The sequence below is a fragment of the Vulpes lagopus genome, chromosome 5, assembly GCF_018345385.1.
Source record: "Vulpes lagopus strain Blue_001 chromosome 5, ASM1834538v1, whole genome shotgun sequence".
NCBI classification, from domain to species: Eukaryota; Metazoa; Chordata; class Mammalia; order Carnivora; family Canidae; genus Vulpes; species Vulpes lagopus.
In genome coordinates this window covers 69,405,847-69,428,374 of record NC_054828.1, presented here as the reverse complement: position 1 = coordinate 69,428,374, position 22,528 = coordinate 69,405,847, and the positions used below count along the sequence as shown (strand labels likewise).

General features: G+C 44.1%; 1 pseudogene; it reads right to left on the bottom strand.

The window, feature by feature from the left end:
• Positions 1-10,541: 10,541 nt before the first annotated feature.
• On the bottom strand, positions 10,542-14,746 carry LOC121491803 (annotated as a pseudogene).
• Between the last annotated feature and the right edge of the window lie 7,782 nt (positions 14,747-22,528).

The following is a 22,528-nucleotide window of genomic DNA, read 5'->3' as shown; positions in this document are numbered from 1 at the left end:
AGTACATGAAGCTCCCAGTTGATCTGGACTATATTCAAATAAATCCCTCTGCTGACTCCAGAACCCGTCATAACCCATGCTCTTTCCATGCACCACATGGATGACGCTCAGAGTTCTATTCTTTAAATGTTTAGGAGCTGCCAAAGGTTCCAGTCTCATTGATGCATCCATAATGTTTGCATATCCTTCCATGCACAGGGAAGAACTGGGAGAAAAGGGTTACTGAACTCATGTTCTCAGTAGGACCATCCCCCCCATGCAAGGCTGTAAGGCTGGCAGGCCACAGGGGAACCCTTCACACTCTAGGGTCGAGGTGGGGGATATTCCTTTTTTTTTTTTAAGTTTATTTATTTATTCATGAGAGACACCCAGACAGAGGGAGAAGCAGGCTCCATGCAGGGAACCCGATGTGGGACTCGATCCCGGGACTCCAGGATTACGCCCTGAGCCAAAGGCAGATGCTTAACCACTGAGCCACCCAGGAGTCCCGGTGGAGGATATTCCTGACTCATGTTGTTGCTCTTGGTGATGCTGACCCCTTTGACCCACCCAGCTCTCAACTGGGTAACAATCAGGTAACTAAGTCCCAAATGGCCAGTGACAGGCAAGGAAGGACAGAGAACTTCTGACGGATAAGTGACAAAGGCCATGACTGAGGCCATTGCCCAGGCTGATGTCCCCAGGAAATGATGGAGTTTAGGAACCAGCTCTCAGCCCCCTGCAGAGTTCTTTCTCCATTTTCCCATTCTTCTCCTCCATCCTGACTCCCATTTGAGAACAGGGCTTGGTCCAACTGAAAATTATAAATTTTTCTGATTAAAGTTTTCTCTTTTTTTCTGAATAAAAGTTATCCCTTGCTCATTGTAGCAAATTTGGAAAATACGAAAATAAACCAGGAAGAAAATGAAAACCGCCAGTAAATGCTTCCCAGAAGAGAACCACTAGTAACATTCTGACACATTTTCACTTGAAACTGTGGCTCTGAGTTCAGCTCCAGCTCTGCCTGCCGAGACTCAGCCCCTGGAGACTCGGGTGGGGATGAAGAGAAAGTGAGAAGAGGTAGTAAAAAAAATACGGAGGAGGGACAGGAGCTGAGGGTGGTGGGGAGAGAGGAGGATACAGGGGAGGATATGAGAGAAACAAGTAGGATGAGTGGGAGAGTTGATTACTCCCTCCCCTTAGGCACCTCACAGGAGGGGGAAAGGAGCAGGACAGACGGACAGACAGACAAACGTGTGGCAGTGTGTTGGTGAGAGAGGACTGTGAAAGGTGGGCACTGGCTCTGGCCTGCCTGGAAGGCCCTGGCCATAGGGGGGGCGGGACATGGAACCACATTGCAGATACTAAGGAGCCAGGAGAGGAGAGAGTAAAATAGGGAAAGCTGCCAAATAGTTTACCTCATTTAGCTGTTAGCAACCGAGCTGGGGGCATCACCATGTTACGGAAAAGGAAACTGTGCCTCTAGAAGGTTGCTTCAGGCCACGCAGCTGGAGCAGCAGAGCCCTAGGCCCAAGCCGCGATGATCTTCGCGGCCCCCCCAGGAGCTTCCCAGGCACCCGAACGGCCCCGGGCTGGGAGCCACAGGCCGGTCACGCGGCCCCCCTTCCAGCAGCCCCCCCAGTCAGGCTGACCAGCTCTTCCTCCCCCTGAACCTGTCACCTCTCACGGTGGGGGGGGAGGTAAGGGGACCTACGCACAGGGTTAGGACACGTGGTCTGCCCGCCCCAAAAGAGAACTTGAGTCTGAGCGAGAGCCCGGAGGTCTCTAGCTTGCTTGCTCCCTTCCCACAGATTAGCAGATTAGTTCCCTCTCTGTCCACCGAATGTGGTGGAAGAATTGTGTCTGGAAATATTTTTAATTAAAATCTTTTAAACTGGGATCCCTGGGTGGTGCAGCGGTTTGGCGCCTGCCTTTGGCCCAGGGCCTGATCCTAGAGACCCGGGATCGAATCCCACGTCAGGCTCCCGGTACATGGAGCCTGCTTCTCCCTCTGCCTGTGTCTCTGCCTCTCTCTCTCTCTCTCTCTCTGTGTGACTATCATAAATAAATAAAAATTAAAAAAAATAAAAAATAAATAAAATCTTTTAAAGTGTAACAGGAGGAAATAGGTTAGGTTCTTTTTTTTTTTTTTTGGGGGGGGGGGTTATTTATTTATTCATGAGAGACACAGGCAGAGGGAGAAGCGGGCTCCTCAAGGGGAGCCCAATGTGAGACTCGATCCAGGGTCTCCAGGATCAGGCCCTGCGCTGAAGGTGGCGCTAAACCGCCCAGCCACCCGGGGATCCCCAGTAGATTAGGCTCTGAGAGTATTTCCTAGTGATGGGGGGGGGGGGGGCACGGGGGTCACGGGGCTACGGACTTAGGGCAAGGGGTTGTGAAGTCTCTAAGTCCAAGAGAAGGGGATCTCTAAAGCACCACTCACCCTCTCTGACACCACCCTTCCCGGAATGGGGTGACCCCTAGGGCTGGACAGCTTGGTATAAGGGGCAAGTCTGGGGCCTGAAACTGGAAGTGAGAAAAACATTAAGTTATAACTCGCCAGCCCAGACACTGCTCTTGATTTCGAGAAATGTGGTGTTAGCCTCTGGCCTGTTTCCCCTGAGCCCTGAGGGAATCAGGAGCAAGGAACTTTCCCTGGCTGAATGGGATTGAGTTTTCCAAGCTGTTACCCTGGAAACCTCTGTTTTTAAGAGGAGTGCCTCCCCCACAACACGCACTCCTTTAATTAGTCATGAGTTCCTAGAAGCCAGATGGGAAGGCCTGGATTGTGCACAGCTGGAACTGGTTAGTGAGGAGAGAAGTGGGAGGGGTTTGGGGATGGCTCAGGGCCTGGGCCAGCACATTCTGTTCCCAGGATACTCCAGACTTCCTCCCTCACACCCCCAACACTTCCCCATCATAAGCAGTCCCTCCTGCCTATAGCTCCTTAAACATGCACCCACTCGGGCTCAGTTGAGAGGATATCAGAGCCAAATCCTTAAGTTCTTCAGTTCCTGTCCAAGGGCAAGCAAGGAAACCAAGATCTGCTCCTTGTCTCCAGTTCACAGGAGAAGGCATCGCCCCGCAGAACTCCCCTGGAGATTGCTGGAGGCTTCTGCTGGTTATCTCATTACACAGTACAGAGCCAAGGGGATGCATGAAGGGATAAGAGTAAGTAAGGAGGGGAGTAGAGGAGTTAGAAGCTCAGGCGGGGAACCTGGGGGTTGTGGGATCAACCCCTGTGTCGGGCTCCCTGCTCAGTGTGGAGTCTGCTTCTCCCTCTCCCTCTGCTCCTGCAGCCCCCGTCACTCTCTGTCTCAAATAAACTCTTTTAAAAATAATTAAATTAAAGGGGGAAAAAGCTTAAGTTTTCTTTCAGCAACTAAGATAGGGAAATGATGGTAACAAAGGATATTTGTTCCTTCTGGGAACGGCTGCCTTTTCCTTAATGAAAATCAAACTGATCTTTATTGCTTTTCCCAAGGGCAGTGGGATGAGGGGGAGCAGTTTCGCCTCCTGTCCACACCTTGTGACCCCAAAAAACAGATCTGTACTAATGTTTGGGGATTGTCATGGGCCTGGAAAGTTCATGTTAGGATCCCCTTTTTTGGTGAAAGTCTTTGATGGGGGTTGCCAAAGGAAGGAGTTCAGCACCCACTTCCTCTATTGAAAAGGGCGGTAACTAGATGGGGGAAGGAGACCTAGGAATAACCCAGTTTTGTTCCTGTCGGACCAGTAACTGCAGAGAGAGGACTAGTGGGGTAAGAAAGCTGCCTTTAATGGGGGAGGAATGTAGGGAGAGGGTTCCCCTTTGTGCCCCTTGTTTTGTTCCTAACTTACTTAAGAATGATAGTGGAGGGTTCAACAGTGTGGTTATATTTTTGTTTTTTAGTGAATTCATTAATTTGACAATGGAGGAAGGATCAACAGATTAAACAAGTATATCTAGCATATAGTGAGGAAGAAAGAGCTAAAGGATTTTAAAGTGTCAAAGGTGCAAGGAGCACCTGGCATCTAGTTAAGTGTCTAACTCTTGATTCCAGCTCATGGTCTCAGGGTCCTGAGACTGACCCCACCTGGAGCCCGCCCCCCCACCCCCCCCACCCCGCCTCCCACATAGGGCTCCATGCTCAGCGCCAGGTCTGCTGGAGAGTCTCTCTCCCTCTGCCTCTGCCCCTCCCCGGCCCCGCGCTTGCTCTCTAAGATAAATAAATAAATCTTAAAAAAAAATAATAAAGTGTCAAAGGGGCAAAGTTTCAGTTTGAGTTTGAGGTGCAAGCAGCTTTGGCATTATGAGCACTACCTGTCAGCTATGACAGAGATTTTTTAAAAGGGAAATAGAAAAAGGTGATTGAGGGATCCCTGGGTGGCGCAGCGGTTTGGCGCCTGCCTTTGGCCCAGGGCGCGATCCTGGAGACCCTGGATCGAATCCCACGTCAGGCTCCCGGTGCATGGAGCCTGCTTCTCCCTCTGCCTGTGTCTCTGCCTCTCTCTCTGTGACTATCATAAATAAATTAAAAAAATAAATTAAAAAAAAAGAAAAAGGTGATTGAAAAAGAAGATTCTTGATCCTAAAAAAGATTGTATTCTCAGATTTTTTTGTTACTTCTTTAAAGATTTTATTTATTTATTCATGAGACACAGAGAAAGAGAGAGAGAGGCAGAGACACAGGCAGGGGGAGGAGCAGGCTCCACGCAGGGAGCCCAACGTGGCTTTGGATCCCGAGTCTCCAGGATCACTTTCTGGGCCGAAGGCGGCGCTAAACCGCTGAGCCACCCGGGCTGCCCTCAGATTCTTTTTTTTTTTTTTTTTTTTTTTTTAAGATTTATCTATTCACTTATTTTTAGAGACAGCAAGAGAGCACAGGGGGAGGTGGGGAGGCGCAGAGGGAGAAAGAGAGAAGCACACTTTCCAGTGAGCATGGAACCCGGCTCGGGGTTAGATCTCATGACCCCAAGATCATGCTCTGAGCTGAAATCAAGAGTATAAGGCCCAACCAACTGGGCTACCAGGTGCCCCATGTATTCTCAGATTTTTTTATCCAAAAGCTATTTTTTTAAAGATTTTATTTATTTATTCAAGAGAGACAGAGAGAGAGAGGCAGAGGGAGAAGCAGGCTCCATGCAGGGAGCCCGACGTGGGACCCGATCCGGGGATCCCAGGATCACGCCCTGAACCGAAGGCAGACGCCCAACCGCTGAGCCACCCGGGCGTCCAGAAGCTCTTCTTGAGGATGTGTGTGCTTGCCTGTTGCTCATTTTTGTAACACTCCTTAGTGTGTGTATGTGCATGTGACTATAGGAGTGATGCTTCCCTGCTGTAAACACTTGAGATGATACATAACTGCCTGCTTTCAAAAAGGAAGCCACGTATTGGTGGGATAGGAGCGCACTGGCAGGAAAGATTTGAGAAAGAATTGCAAACCAAGAGCTGAAACGGATGAAGAAATATCCAGTTGATCACTGGCCACAAATTAAGGCTGGTCCCTGACTAGAGCAGCCAAGGTGGCCAATAAGATCAGAGAGAATCAATAAGGGGCAGCCAGGGGTGGGGGTGGGGAGGGCGCAGCGGCTTAGCGCGGCCTGCAGCCCAGGGCGTGATCCTGGAGACCCGGGATCTAGTCCTGCATGGAGCCTGCTTCTCCCTCTGCCTGTGTCTCTGCCTCTCTCTCTGTGTGTCTCTCATGAATAAATAAATAAAATCTTAAAAAAAAAAAAAAGAAAGAAAGAAAGAAAGAAAGAAAGAAGCTGAACTAGCTTGGATTAGGGTCATTTATTTGAGGGCAAATCAAAAGAGTTATCTTTCTATCAACATATACCTTTGCAAATATAAGAAATGAGTATTGGCAAAAATTGTATTTATCTGTCATTCACTGCTTATTGGTGCCTCTTAAACTTTTCTACCAATATTCACCAGGTAGATTATGAAAAAATACGGTCAGAGAGTAGAGGTATATGTACATACATGCGGTGGTTACTTCTTTGGGAAATTTGTCCATCTCGCAAAGATCACACCTTCTCTGTCCCCCTTCCACATGGTTAAATAGGTGACTCCCAGCGGCCGTACTTATGCCATGTGAAACTCTGCCCTCCAGCTCACTGAACCAGGGTTAAGAACTGCGTCAAGCAGATTTATTCCTCCCAACCACCAAGGAATCAGGTCTAAAAAGGAAATAAGTTAGGGGGATCCCTGGGTGGCTCAGCAGTTTAGTGCCTGCCTTTGGCCCAGGGTGCGATCCCGGAGTTCTGGGATGGAGTCCCACGTCGGGGTCCCGGCATGGAGCCTGCTTCTCCCTCTGCCTGTGTCTCTGCCTCTCTCTCCTCTCTCTATGACTATCATGAATAAATAATAAAAAAAATTTTTTTTAAATAGAAAAGAAATAAGTTAGTCTCCTCATGTGACTGGATCTGAAACATGCAAAGCTTAGGCAGTACATTGTGGCTCTCTCTTACACAACGGTATGCTCAATAGCGGCCCAAAAGGATGTCCATGTCCTAATCCCCAGAACTTCTAAATATGTTCCGTTACGTGGCAAAAGGGGCTTTACAGATGTGATTAAATTAAGGATCTTGACATGGGGAAATTCATGTGAAAAATAAGTGAATCTAGACAAAGAATTTATACTCTTCACAAAAATTAACTCAAAATAGATCATATACCTAAATGTAAGCATAAAACTATGAAACTCGTAGGAGAAAACGTAGATAACCTTGAGCATGGCAAAGACTTTTCAGAGACAATACCAAAGGCATGATCCATGAAAGAAACAATTAGTAAGCTGAACTTCAGTAAAATTTAAAACTTCTGCTATAGAAGCACCTGGGTGGTTCAGTCAGTTAAGCATCTGCCTTCAGCTCAGGCCATGATCCCAAGGTCCTGGGATCTAGCCCCATGTCAGGCTCCCTGCTCAGCGGGAATTTAATTTTTTTTTTTTTTAAATTTAAACCTGTGAGAAAGACAATGTCAAGAGAATGAGAAGACGTGCCACAGGGTGATAGAAAATATTTGCAAAAGACATATCTGATAAAGGACTGGTATCCAAAATATTTTGTTTTAGTATCCAAAACAAAGAACTCGGGGATCTCTGGGTGGCGCAGCGGATTGGCGCCTGCCTTTGGCCCAGGGCACGAACCTGGAGACCCGGGATCGAGTCCCATGTCGGGCTCCCGGTGCATGGAGCTTGCTTCTCCCTCCTCCTGTGTCTCTGCCTCTCTCTCTCTATGTCTATCATAAATAAATAAATCTTTAAAAACAAAACAAAACAAAACAAAGAACTCTTAAAATTCAGTAGTAAGATGGGGTGCCTGGGTGGCTCAGTCAGTTAAGCATCCAACTCCTGATTTTGGCCCAGGGTAGTGATCTCAGGGTCGTGGGATTGAACCCCTGTGGCAGGCTCTGCATTCAGCAACAAGCCTGCTCGGGACTCTCTCTCTCCTCTCTCACTGCTCCTCCCCCACTCTCAAATAAATAAAATCTTAAAAAAAGAAAAACCTTCAGTAGTAAGAAAATGAACCACCCGATGTTTTAAAAATGGGCAGGGACGCCTGGGTGGCTTAGTGGTTGGGTGTCTGCCTTCATCTCAGGGCGTGATTCCGGAGTCCTGTGATTGAGTCCCTCATCAGGTTCCCAATGGGGAGCCTGCATCTCCCTCTGTGTCTCGGTTTCTGTCTGTGTCTCTCATAAATAAATAAATAAATAAATAAATAAATAAATAAATAAATAAACATCTCATAAAAGAAGATATACAGAGAGCAAACTAAGCATATGAAAAGATGTTCAACATCCTATATCATTAGGGAATTACAAACTAAATCAAGGATGAGTTATCACCACATACCACTTAGAATGGCCCAAATCCAAAAACACTGGCAAAATCAAATGCTGACAAGCACCTGGAGCAACAGGAACTCCCATTCATCGCTGGTGGGAATGCAAAACGGTTCAGCCACTTTGAAAGACAGTTTGGGGGCAGCCCCAGTGGCACAGCGGTTTAGGGCGTGATCCTGGAGGCCCTGGATCGAGTCCCACATCAGGCTCTCTGTATGATGCCTGCTTCTCCCTCTGCCTGTGTCTCTGCCTCTGTCTCTATGAATAAATAAAATTAAAAAAAAAAAGACAGTTTGGCAGTTCCTCACAAAAGTAAATGTACTCTTACCAAACAACCTTGCAATCACACTCCTTGGTATTTACCCAAATGAACCAAAACTTACATCCACAAAAACCTGCACATGAATGTTTATAGAGCTTTACTCATAATTGCCAAAACTTCGAAGCAATCAAGATATCCATCCAGGGGTGCCTGGCTGGCCCAGCGGTTTGGTGCCTGCCTTTGGCCCAGGGTATGATCCTGGAGTCCTGGGATCGAGTCCCGCATCGGGCTCCCTGCATGGAGCCTGCTTCTCCCTCTGCCTGTGTCTCTTTCTCTGTGTCTTTCATGGATAAATAGATAAAATCTTTTAAAAAAGAAAAGCTAGATCTTGTGTCATTAAATGAACTCAAATAAATTGCATATCAAACAGTGGTTGAAATGTAAATTATTAAACCATAACTGTATTCTTTTAAGGTGTTTCTAAGCATGAAGCAAAACCCAGAAGCCATTATGATCAAATAAACATTTAAAATTCAGAAATAGAGGGGGCCTGGGTGGTGCAGTTGGTTAAATGTCCAGACTCTTGGTTTCTGCTCCAAAAAAGAAAGATCTGGTCATGATCTTGGGGTCCTGGGATGGAGCCCTGCATCAGGCTCAGCTTGCTCAGCATGGGGTCTGCTTGAGATTCTTTCTCCCTCTCCTTCTGCCCCTCCCGCTCATGCTCACTTTTTTTTTTATTGTAAATTCAGAAATTGAAAAAAAAAAATCAGTTTAAAAAGTTAAAAAAGAATCCCAGTTAAACATGCAAATAGAACACTCTCCTCAAAAATGCTAGTAAAGGGATCCCTGGGTGGCGCAGCGGTTTGGAGCCTGCCTTTGGCCCAGGGCGCGATCCTGGAGATCCGGTATCGAATCCCACGTCGGGCTTCCGGTGCATGGAGCCTGCTTCTCCCTCTGCCTGTGTCTCTGCCTCTCTCTCTCTCTCTCTCTCTCTCTCTCTCTCTGTGACTATCATAAATAAATAAAAATTAAAAAAAAAATGCTAGTAAAGGAATAAAAAGGAAAGAAACCCACAAGGACAAGGAGAATAGGAAATAAGTCAATGGGGGCAGCCCAGGTGGCTTAGCAGTTTAGCGCCGCCTTTAGCCCAGGGCGTGATCCTGGAGTCCCGGGATCAAGGCCCATGTTGCTCTCTGCTCTGCTCATGTTGCTCTCAGCTCTCTGCTCTGCGGGGCCTGCTTCGCCCTCTGCCTCTGCTGCTCTGGCTCTGGCTCTCATGAATAAATAAATAAAATCTTAAAAAAAAAAAAAAAAAAAGAGCAGTAAGAGCTTTAAAAAAAAATGAAGTAGGGGCACCTAAGTTACTCAGTGGGTTAAAAGTCTGCCTTCAGCTCAGGTCATGATTTCAGGGCCCTGGGATCAGGCCTGCCTCCGTTGGGGTTCCTTGAGAAGGGGGGAGTCTGCTTCTCCCTCTCCCTCTGCCCCTGCCCACCCGCCCCTGTGTGCTCGCTCTCTCAAATAAACAAATAAAATCATTTTTTTAACTAAAAAGGAATGAAGTAACTCTAAGTGTAGTATCATGAAAAGTTTCTATTATAATATTCAGTGAAAAAAGAAAGTTACAAAACAACGTGTATAATGTGAAACCATTTATTAAAAAACAAAAATATATCCAGGTGGTTGAAAGTGTGGAAGGGTATTTACCAGTATCTGAGGAGGGGATGGAGAGAAGGAATTTCTGCTTTTTGCTTTATACCTGTCTACGATATTTAAAATATTTTTACTGTATGAATCAGATTGTAAAATAAAGAAAAATGCAAACCTAAGAAAAGACTGTAAGTGTACAAAAGGTATACATAGGAAAAGAAAATGGATATTTGTATTTTACATTATGGTGCTTTTAAAATCTACTACGTTTAGGGGCGCCTGAATGGCTCAGTGGTTGAGAGGCTGACTTTGGCTCAGGTTGTGATCCCAGGGTCCTGAGTTCGAGTCCTACATCGGGCTCCCTGCAGGGAGCCTGCTTCTCCCTCTGCCGGTGTCTCTGCCTCTCTGTCTTTGTCTCTCATGAATCAATAAATAAAGTCTTTAAAAAATAAAACCTCCTATGTTTAGAATTTTGCATCATGGGATGTATTATTATTATAATTTTTAAATAAAGTAAATTTTCTAAACACACACACACACACACCAAAATAACAAAAAAAAAGTGTTGAAGCCAGAAAATAGAGAAGCAATGCCCTCATATTCTGAAGGAAATTATTCTCAATCTAGAATGTGATACCCAAATAATGAACCTAGTATGAGAGTAGAATAAAGGCATCTTCGTGGAATGTAAGCTCTCAATTTATCTCCCATGTACCTTTCCTCAGTAAAGGTGTTTTCCACCAGAAAGAGGAAATAAGCCAAGAAAGAGGAAGACCTGAAATCAAGAACATAGGAATTTACACAGGAGACGGGTGATAATCATTCCTAGGATGATGACAGAGCGAAGGCCCGGGTATCAACTACGTAGGCAGTCCAGAGAGCAGCCAGTCCAGACTAACAGGCGCAAAGGTGGGTTCCAGAGGGTGTCACTAGGAAAGAAAAAAAAAAATGGAATCAATGATTATCTAAGACATTTGGTCTTGTGGAAATTCACTGAGGGATGATTGGAAGCTGTAGGAAGAATCAGGCCTAGCAGAACTGGGCAGAGGTAGACTTACCATGAAACTAATGAATTTTAAGCTTCAGGGCCCCTCATTTACATGAATCCTTTACAAGGTGCTATAACTAATTTGTTCAAAAAGTATGTACTCTACTTAAAAGGACCTCTCAAAATGCATAAACTTCAAGCCCTATATTTTTTTAAAAGATTTATTTATTTATTTATTCATGAGAGACACACAGAGAGAGAGAGAGGCAGAGACATAGGCAGAGGGAGAAGCAGGCTCCATGCAGGGAGCCCGATGTGGGACTCGATCCCAGGGCTCCAGGACTACACCCTGGACCGAAGGCAGGCGCCAAACCGCTGAGCCACCCAGGGATCCCCAACTTCAAGCCCTATAAAACCTATATCTCCCCTGCTGGTGATTTTCTAATTCCACAATTTCTTTTTTTTTTTTTTTTTTTTAAGATTTTATTTATTTATTCTTGAGAGATAGAAGGAGAGACAGAGCCAGAGACAGAGCCAGAGACACAGGCAGAGACAGAGCCAGAGACACAGGCAGAGGGAGAAGCAGGCTCCATGCACCGGGAGCCCGACGTGGGATTCGATCCCGGGTCTCCAGGATTGCGCCCTGGGCCAAAGGCAGGCGCCAAACCGCTGCGCCACCCAGGGATCCCCACAATTTCTTCTGAACTTGTTAGCTGTGATTTTTAGAAAGAAGGAAAGAAAGAGAAAGAAGAAGAAAGAAAGAAAGAAAGAAAGAAAGAAAGAAAGAAAGAAAGAAAGAAAGAAAGAAAGAAAAAGGAAGGAAGGAAGGAAGGAAGGAAGGAAGGAAGGAAAGAAGAAAGAAAGAAGAAAGAAAGAAAGAAAGAAAGAAGAAAGAAAGAAGAAAGAAAGAAGAAAGAAAGAAAGAAAGAAAGAAAGAAAGAAAGAAGAAAGAAAGAAAGAAAGAAAGAAAGAAAGAAAGAAAGAAAGAAAGAAAAAGAAAGAAAGAAAGAAAGAAAGGAAGAAGAAAGAAAATTTCCAGGGTGCCTGGGGGGGGGGGCTCAGTCGGTGATCTGACTCCTGATTTCGGGGTCAGGAGTCCCACACCCAGCGTGGAGCCTACTTAAAAAAATTTTCCCCTTATTATTAGGTAACCCTGAAATACAGCCCTTTACAGGTTACCATATATGTTTGATTCTTTCATCTATTTATAAATTTTTAAGACTATTTAGCTAATAACCTAGAAACCTCTGAAAGTGACCAAGTTTTTCTGTTTGTTTTGGGGTATTTAGGATATAATTACAAAAATATATGTATCAGGGGTGCGGGGGTGGCTCAGTGGGTTAAGCATCTCACTTCGGGTCAGGTCATGCTCTTTGGGGTCCTCAGATGGGACCCCTACCTGTGGCCCCCTGCTCAGCAGGGAGTCTGCTGCTCCCTCTCCCTGTCCCCACCCTCTCTTGTGCTCTCTCTCAAATAAGTAAAATCTTTTAAAAAAAAAATCTCAATCATCTCAAAAGTTTCCTTTGTGTCCCCTTCCAGTCACTACTGCCAAATGTAACCACCATCTTAACTTCTAACACTAGTAATTGGTCTTATTTATATTTGTATTTTTTTAAATATCTTATTTATTTATTCATGAGAATACACAGAGAGGAGAGAGAGCAAGGCAGAGACCCAGGCAGAGGGAGAGGCAGGCTCCATGCAGGGAGGACGTGGGACTCGAGCCCGGGGCCCGAGGATCCTGCCCTGGGCTGAAGGCGGTGCTAAACCGCTGAGCCACCCAGGCTGCCCTATTATTGTATTTTATATAAATGTAATCAATATGATTCTTTTTGTTTTGGTTTGGGGTTTTTTGTTTTTTGGGGATTTTTTTGTGGGGTTTGTTTGTTTGTTGTAACAACAACAAGATCTTATTTATCTATCTGTGTATCTATCTCAGAGAGAGAGCAGGAGCGGGGGGAGGGGCAGAGGGCAGGGGGAGAAGCAGACTCTCCACTGGGCAGGGAGCCCTATGCGGGGCTCTGTCCATCAGGGGTTGCGGGATCAGGATCTGTGCCAGAGGCAGATGCTTAACCAAATGAGCCCCCCAGGTGCCCCTGTAAGACTTTTTATTTAAGAGGGAACTCTTTTTGGTATTCCCCAACAGTAAACACTGAGAAACTCAAGTATCAAAGGAGACGCATGAGGGATCATACCTAAAAGACAAAAACCTTAAATTTTCTTATTGCCTTTATGCAATCGATGCATAATATTTAAGTAAAATCAAATTCCTTATTCAGCATGCAGTTTAAAGCTATAGGTTGCTTCAATCTATCTGCTGTCTCTCTTCCTTTTTTTTTTTTTTTTAAAGATTTTATTTACTTATTCATGAGAGACACACACAGAGAGGCAGAGACACAGGCAGAGGGAGAAGCAGGCTCCATGCACCAGGAGCCCAACGAGGGATTCGATCCTGGGTCTCCAGGATCGTGTCCTGGGCCAAAGGCAAGCGCCAAACCGCTGCACCACCCAGGGATCCCTCAATGACAGTCTTTGAATCTTCCACATATCTTAAAACTTTTACATATTTTTAAAAGATTATTTATTTGTTTGAGACAGGGAGATACAGAGAGAGAGAGAGAGAGAGAGAGAGAGAGAATGAGCAGGGGGAGAGGCAGAGGCAGAGGGAGAAGGAGACTCCCCACTAGGGCTGAGTAGGGAGCCTGACATGGGGCTCAATCCCCGGACCTGGAGGTCATGACCTGAGCCTAAGGCAGATACTTAACTATCTGAGCCACCCAGGAGCCCCAAACCTTGTGCATACTTTTTAATGGCCATCTCTTAGTTCTGAGATTTGAAAAAAGCATTTCCAATGTTTTTTAATTCTTCTGTTATTAGTCAACAATTTTAATATTTTTTTAATTAGTAAAATTTAATCTACATCTTTTTTTTTTTTTAATCTACATCTTTTAAAGCTATATCTGCATCCTCAGGGAAATCTGGATGACTGTCACCAGACCATCTTTTGGGAATATGCCCCAGTCATCCCCTTCCTTCAATTCCCCACATTTTTCAATAATGCACAATTTGGCAAGTTTTTCACCTTTCACTTCTACATTTTCCAGTATTCTTGCCACCTCCATTCCTTTAATTACTTGGCCAAATACCACCTGTCTCCAATCCAAATGAGGAGTCTAAATTATTGTGATAAAGAACTGAGAACCATTTGTGGTTTTTTTTTTTTTCTGAGAACCATGTGTATTGCACCCTGCATTTGCAATGCTCAATAAACCTTCCCGATCATACTTATAACAGAAATTTTCATCTTCAGGAGTTCCTGGGTGGCTCAGTCGGTTAAGTCTCTGAATGGATCTCAGCTCAGGTCATGATCTCAAGGTCGGGAGACTGAACCCCATCTCTGACTCCACAGTCAGTAAGGAGTCTGCTTGAGACTCTCTTCCTCCTCATCACCCTCTGCCCCTCCCCCAACTCATGCTCGTGCTGTCTCTCTAAAATAAATAAATCAACCTTTTTTAAAAAAGGAATTTTCATCCTCAAAATTTTCATCATAAGTACTTTCTCTACCTGTCCCATTTTGATATGAGAAGTCTATACCCTGAATCATAAATTTCTTAATAATTCAATAGAAGGGATGCCAGGGTGACACAGTGGTTGAACCTCTGCCTTTGGTTCAGGTCGTGATCCCGGGGTCCTAAGACCCAGTCCCACATCGGGTTCCCCACGGGGAGCCTGCTTCTGCCTCTGTCTGTGTCTCTGCCTCTGTGTGTGTGTGTCTCTTGTGAATGAATAAATAAACTCTTTTAAAAAATAATAACAATTCAATGGAGAAGGCAACCATTGAAATGCAGAGGTTTCCCAGTGGTGGGTCCAAAGCTTCTTCCTCCTGTACACAATGCCTGAAAATTTTCTGCAGTTTTAGGTACAACATCTGCAAACAATTCTAAGTTCGACCAACTTGCTCCCCTCTGATATCCACATCAAAGAAGACTTAAGGGTTAGTGGGGTTTGGAGGGCTTAGTTTGGGGGGGGAAGCGTGGGACATTTTGTTTTTTTTTTAATTTTTATTTATTTATGATAGTCACAGAGAGACAGAGAGAGAGGCAGAGACATAGGTAGAGGGAGAAGCAGGCTCCATGCACCGGGAGCCCGACGTGGGATTCGATCCCGGGTCTCCAGGATCGCGCCCTGGGCCAAAGGCAGGCGCCAAACCGCTGCGCCACCCAGGGATCCCACGTGGGACATTTTGAATTGCAGATGCACTTGGGAGCAGACTCTTTCTTTTTAATTAACAAGCTCTTCTATACGTATTTATTTTCCTGTGTGCCTAGAAAAATATTTTAGATGATTATTATCTTAGGTCAAATTGTCCCCACAAGAAGACTTTAATAGTTTATACCACCATAAGTATGAGTGTACCCATTTCCCTCATACTTACCACACTGAACTTTTTTTTTTCCTTAATAACAAGAGTAAAGTGTATCTGGTTGTTTTACTATTCATTTCCGATAGAGAAACATTACATATAGGAAAACAAAGATGGCAATACAAGTCAGAAGACAACGGAATGACATCTTTGAAGTACTAAAAGAAAAAATGTCAACCTAGAATTCTATATCAAGTGAAAATTGAATTGTCTTATTTCTGACTCTGACAAAGTAACTGGTATCAGACTAGCCCTCCTGCCACACACACACACACACACACACACACACTCCTTGAAAACTGCACAAAATATATGAAATAACTGTTTTAAGATATTGGGCAAGGGCAGCATAGGATTGTGATGATCACTAAGAGAAAGAAAAAAACAAATTATGTGCATCTTCCAATTATCCCAACTATCTGCCCATAAATTCTCTTCTGACTATAGCACAAAGATGGGAAATCAAAGCAGAGACCTGTGGTTTCATTGAGCGGAGGAGACAGAGATTTGATTTTGGGGAGACCAAGGAGGCTGGATTCTGTGAGAGAAAACTAGAGAGAAGGGAGCTATGCAAAGAAAGAGCTCCACAAATTTGCATAGTGGTCCTTTGAGTCTTTGGCTGAAGAGTAGGCTGGACATGCATGCATGAGAGGGGAGACTCCTTGAAACTGGCCAAAAATCAACTGCTAGGCAAAGAACTACAGGAGAATTATAAAGTGAATAATTGCTGGAGCTTATACAGGGATGCAAGAAATTAGAGTTCCAACCAGTCAGATTGGAGAGACTATGTCAGATATTCAGAGCATTCATTAGCTACCTCAAAAAAGCAATGCCTTAGGAGTGGACTTCTACTAACCCATGAGTAAAGCTACTCTAAACCTGCCCTAACGAAGCTTAAAAACTTACCTCAAAAGTATCAAGCTGATATGCAAATAAATTAGCTGCCTGCCAGAACAAAGCTCAATACTCTTAAAGAAAGACAATAAAATCCAGAAATTCCACAATGTAACATTTACAATGCCCAGCATCCAATGTTCCTTCCAAACACTGAATAAATAGACAAATAAGCAAAATTAAAAAAAAAAAAAAGGTGTGATCTATAGCCAGGAGAAAAATTAGACAGTAGAAACAGACCCAGAAATGACAAAAATCATGCAATTATTAGGTAAAGATTTCAAAAAATTTTTTTATTATTTATTTATGATAGTCATACAGAGAGGGAGATAGAAAGGCAGAGACAAGGCAGAGACATAGGCAGAGGGAGAAGCAGGCCCCATGCACTGGGAGCCCGATGTGGGATTCGATCCCGGGTCTCCAGGATCGCGCCCTGGGCCAAAGGCAGGCGCCAAACCGCTGCGCCACCCAGGGATCCCCCTAGGTAAAGATTTCAAAACATCTGTTATAAGTTCAAATATTTAAAGAAAACCATAAATCCAATGAGGAAAGATATAGAGGCTATACAAAAGACATGAAAAATACCATTGCATGACCTTAACAGAAAATTAGATGATGAAGTTGAAAAGATCAGTGAACTTGAAGACATGGAAACACAAACTATGTTAACGGAAGCACAGAGAGAAAAGAAAGCTGGAAGGGGAATAAGCAGAGCCTCAGTGATCTGCTGGATGATATCAGCATTCAACTACACATGTCATTTGGAGCACTGGAAAATAAGGGGAGCAGAAAAGAATATTTGCAGATATTATGGTAAAAAATTCACAAGATTCAATGCAAAATAACACCAAAATCCAAATAATCTGATGAACCTCACACAGGATAAACACAAAATTTATTCCTGGACACAGCATAATCAAATTACTGAATACCAATGATAAAAAGGAAATCTGAAAAGAAGACAGTGGAAAAGATGCATTACATATACTGAAGCAAAGACGAATATAAGCATTAACTTCTCATCAGAAACAGTGCAAGACAGAAGACGATGGAATGGCACCTTTAAGTGCTAAATGAAAAAGGTGTCAACCTACAGTACTATTTCTCATGTAAAAATGACGACAAAAAAGAAATTTTAAGACAAACAAAAGCTGCAAAAATATACCATGTACCTTACCAGAAATGTTAAAGGAGGTTCTTCAGATGGAAGAAAGAGGATACCAAATGGAAACTGATCAACACAAACAAATTAAGGGAATGGAAATAGCAAATATCAGGCAGCCCGGGTGGCTCAGCGGTTTAGCGTTGCCTTCGGCCCAGGGCCTGATCCTGGGGTCCCAGGGTCGAGTCCAACGTCCGGCTCCCTGCATGGAGCCTGCTTCTCCCTCTGCCTGTGTCTCTGCCTCTTTCTCTGTGTGTCTCATGAATAGACAAATAAAATCTTAAAAAAAAAAAAAAAAAAGGAAATAGCAAACATGTAGGTAAAAATAAAAGACATTTTTAGAAAGTTGTTTAAAAGATAGTTTACTTGGGCAGGCTGGGTGGCTCAGCGGTTTGGTGCCTGCCTTCGCCCAGGGTGTGATCCTGGAGACCCAGGATCCAGTCCCACGTCGGGTTCCCTGCGTGGAGCCTGCTTCTCCCTCTGCCTGTGTCTGTGCCTCTCTCTCTCTCTCCCTGTGTCTCTCTCATGAATAAATAAAGAAAATCTTAAAAAAAAAAATAGTTTACTCTTTATGGGGTGCCTGGTGGCACGGTGGGTTAAGCATCTGACTCTTGGTTTCGATTTGGGTCTGATCTCAGGGTCATGTGATGGAGTTCCGTGCCTGGCTCCGTGCTTCCCTCTCCCTCTGCCCCTCCCTTCTTTGCACTTTCTCTGAAATAATAATAATTAAATAAATAATTATAAATAAATAATTAAATATTTTTTAAAAAGAGATAATTGATTCTTTGGGGCACTGGGCTGGCTTAATCAGTAGAGCCTGAGATTCTTGATCTTGGAGTTGGGAGTTTGAGCCCTGCATTGGATATAGAGATTACTTAAAATAAGTTAATTAATTAATTAATTAATATAATAGATTCAAGACAAAAACAGTAATAATATACAGTGGGATATGTGTAGAAGAAAAATGTATGACAACGATAACGAGAAGGATATGCAAAGGGAAAATGGTAGTATACTACTATACAATTTTTACATTACACATGAAGTTATGTAATATTATTTGAAGATAGTCTATGATAAGTTAAAGATACATATAATAAGCCTTAGTGCAACTACTGAAAAAAATATATAGTTGATAAGAGAAAATAAAATGAAATACTAAAAATACTCAATCCAAGATCAGCGGGAAAACGAACAAAAATAGGACAAATAAAAAAAAAAAACAACCAGCATGGTGGTAGATTTAAATCCAACCATATCAATTGGAATTGTCTGTTTATGTACTTTGCCATTTTTCTATTGGAGTAGTTGTCTTTTCTTATTGATTTGCAAGAGTTCTTTATATATTAAAATATAAAGGTTTGTGTATGCTTTCTGCCTTTAATGCTATCCAAACATAGATAACATTATGATAGCAAACTTAGACACTAAGGTAGAAAAACATAAGCTATATTCAGGAAATAAACATTGAATAGATGAGTAAATTGGCAGTAAAAGGTATTGGCAGTGAATTGGCAGTAAAAGGTATTTAAGGGAATCATAGAATATAAAGATAGGGTCATTCAGGACCAGAACATGGAGTGCTGTCTTAAACCCTTCAGTCTGCTATCACAAAATACTACAGACTGGGTAGGTTATAAACAAGAGAAATTCATTGTTCACAGTCCTGAAAGTTGAAAGACAGAGATCAGGGTGCCAGCATAGTCAGGTGTGGGCCCTCGTCCAGGTCACAGACTTCTCGTAACCTCACATGGTGGAAGGGTCTAGAGAGTTCTGTGGTGTCTCTTTTATAAGAGCACAAATCCATTCAGGAGGCCTCCACTCTCAAGTCCTAATCACCTCTCAAAGTTCCCATTTATTAATACTATCACCTTTGGGGGTTAGAATTTGAACATGAATAAAGGGGGGATTCGGGGACCACAAACATTGAGACCATAGCAACTACCTTGACTATGGGATAAAGGAGCTTGGTCCCTATTGGGTAGACTGAAGGGAACCTCTAAAGGCTGTTGTTTGATGAAATGATACCATAAACACTGGACTTAAGGAAGATAAGTCTTGTTGAAGATTGAAGTGTGTAGGACGGACTGGGGAAGTGGGCAGTGGAGAGAGATTTAAGTTGGATTGAAGTATAATTAGTGTGCTTTTGCAGTAATTCATACAGGAAGTGACATCCAGCCATATAATGAATAAGGATTAAAATTATAGGGATCCCTGGGTGGTGCAGTGGTTTGGCACTTGCCTTTGGCCCAGGGCGCGATCCTGGAGACCCGGGATCGAATCCCACATCGGGCTCCCGCTGCATGGAGCCTGTTTCTCCCTCTGCCTGTGTCTCTGCCTCTCTCTTTGTCTCTCTGTGACTATCATAAATAAATAAAAATTAAAAAAAATTAAAAAAAATAAATTAAAAAAATAAAAAATAAATAAATAAAATTATATGCCTGCTATAAAAATCAATAGCCTTAGGTCTCTATCAGTGGTTGGTTTTACACCAGTTGAATTTGAACAAAAACAAATAGGAGACACTGGATGGACAGGTTTGGGAGACGACTGGGCTAGGGAAACTGAGTTATTAGCACAGAGGTAGTTGCTGGAATCACAAGAGTAAACGAGGTCACCGGCGGAGACTTGGGTGCAGCAGAAGCTGGTGCATTGGAAGGGCTCCTAACCATCCTTGCAGAATGAAAGCCCAGGTGTCATCTCCTCTGGAAACCTTCCCAGATCACCATCTCTGTGCCCCCACCCCACCCCCAGCTGCCGTTCAGGTCCCTTCTCTGCTCCCACCGTGTCTATGCCCCTATTTATCACACTGTGTAATTGGTGAGCGTTGTCTGTTTCTCTTGAGCTTCTAGAAAGTAGGTACCAAAACTTATTCAACTCTGTTCTCCTGGCCTATGATAGAAAGCTCTTGAAAAATGTTTGCTGAATATGATCAAATTCTGTGACTTGTTGCTTTCCCAAGGAAGAGGTCCTTTTTAAAATATGTTTATTCATTTTAAAGATTTTATTTCTTTATTTGAGAGACAGGGACAGAGGTAGCAAGCGAGAGCACAAGCTGGGCGGAGAGGGAGAAGCAGGCTCCCTGCTGAGCTGAAGGCAGATGCTTAAGGACCCAGACCCCAGGTGCCCCCCCAGGAAAAGAGAGATCCTTTAACATCTTCTCCTCCCTCCTCCCCCACTAAGCCACTTACTGTTTGAGGGGTGTAACCTCTAGTCTTTCCACTGGAGTTCAGCATCTTCTTGGACCTCCCTGGGGGAATGTAAAGCATTTCTGATCTCTTTTGAGAGATGCCAATACTGACAACAAATTGTACCTTCTCGCTCCTAGATTCTCTACCCTCCTCAACTTGTAGGACGAGGCTATCGTTGGGGAGGGAGATCTAGACACCCCGGGTGGGAGTGCCTGGGAGCCTGGAGAGAAAGGATTTTCTGGCTAAAGGAAAGCTCTGCGCTACTCGCTACTCTCGAAACCAGCTGCAGTCCGGGGACAGGACAGGACGGGAGAACCTGCCAACAGCACCACCTGGGGGCCTGAGGAGAAGCCAACGCAGGCGCTCGGAGCCCAGGAAGGGAAGTGGCCCGTTGGAAAATAAGTCCCCTCCAGACCCTCGAATCTTTGCTATTTACACATTAGGAGGAATCATCTGCAAGAGAGAAAGAATCGCCAAATAAATAGTGAGATAGCCTCAAGAATAAAAAGACAGAGAGGAGGTAATTTCCTTTGCCATAAGCTACCAGGGCCCATTGGGGAAATAAATTGGTATCCTTCTGCCCCAACCACCCCAAATAGGGGGATCCCTGGATGGCGCAGCGGTTTAGCACCTGCCTTCGGCCCAGGACATGATCCTGGATACCTGGGATCAAGTCTGTCAGGCTCCCTGCATGGAGCCTGCTTCTCCCTCTGCCTGTGTCTCTGCCTCTCCCTCTCTCTCTCTGTATTTCTCATGAATAAATAAATAAAATCTTAAAAAAAAAAAAAAACACCCCAAATAGAGAGACCAGACAGGGTGGGATGCCCTAGCCCCTTGCTATTGATTTTATCAGCGGCTTTCAAATTTCTTTTCCTACAAATCAAGGTAAGGAATACATTCTATATTCTCGCTCAACACTGAGAGAGTGATGAACATATACACGAAACAAAATTATCCTGAGACATATTGACCCTTATTAAGCATCAGTCTCTGCTATTTTCTATTTGACCACATTTACAAATACCACAGTGGGGCCCCTGGCTGGCTCAGTGCAGCATGTGACTCTTGATCTCAGGGTGTAGTTCGAGCCCCACGCTGGGTGTAGAGATTATTTAAAAATAAAATCTTGGGGCGCCTGGGTGGGGTTGGGCCGGTCTAACTCTTGGCTTCCACTCAGGTTGTAATCAAGCCCTGCCTCCGGCTCTGGGCTCAGATGGGAGCCACTTGAGACTCTCTCACCCTCTCCGCTGCCCCTACCTCCTGCATGCCCATTCTCTCTCGAATAAATAACTCTCTTTTTAAAAAGACTTTATTTGGGGGAGAGAGAGCGAGCTGGGGGAGGGGCAGAGGGAGAGAATTTCAAACAGATGCCTACTGAAGACAGAGCCCAGTGTGGGGCTTGATCTCTCAACCCTGAGATCATGACCTGAGCTGAAACCAAGAGTTGGACACTTAACAACTGAGCCACCCTGGTGGCCCTAATAAATAAATCTTGGGGAAAAGATCTTGAAAAACAAAACACAGTACCAGTCACCACTTTCTAAATTGATTTCATGACCCACATTTTGAAAAACACTAGTTTATGTGCAAATTTTCATCCTATATCAACACTAATTTTTTGGTAAGGAAAGGTGCCCCTACAGAACTGAAAGCGAATTCACCACGCGTTTGTGCTGCCACGCTAGCTCTCCCCTACCTGCCTCTCCTAAGTTGTGAGTTATAGTCTTCAAAATCCAACACCACCATTAAATCTTTCCACTCCCCCAATCCAAAGAAATGGGGTTTGTCTTAGTTCTCCCTCAACAGTGCTGCCTAGCACTTAATTAAACCTGCCTAGTACTTAGTGATTTTTTTTTAAGATTTTATTTATTCATGAGAGACACACAGAAAGAGAGGCAGAAACACAGGCAGAGGGAGAAGCAGGCGCCTCACAGGGAGCCTGACGTGGGACTCGATCCCAGGACTCCTGGATCACACCCTGAGCGGAAGGCAGACACTCAACTGCTGAGCCCCCCAGGCGTCCCTTAATTAGAGATTTACACAACTTAATAGCTTCCTTAAATAAAGGCTCTACAATGTATCCATAATTGCATCCCTCCAGACTGGCACAATGGCTAGCAGGGCCCAAATATCAAAATAAACTTCTATCAAACT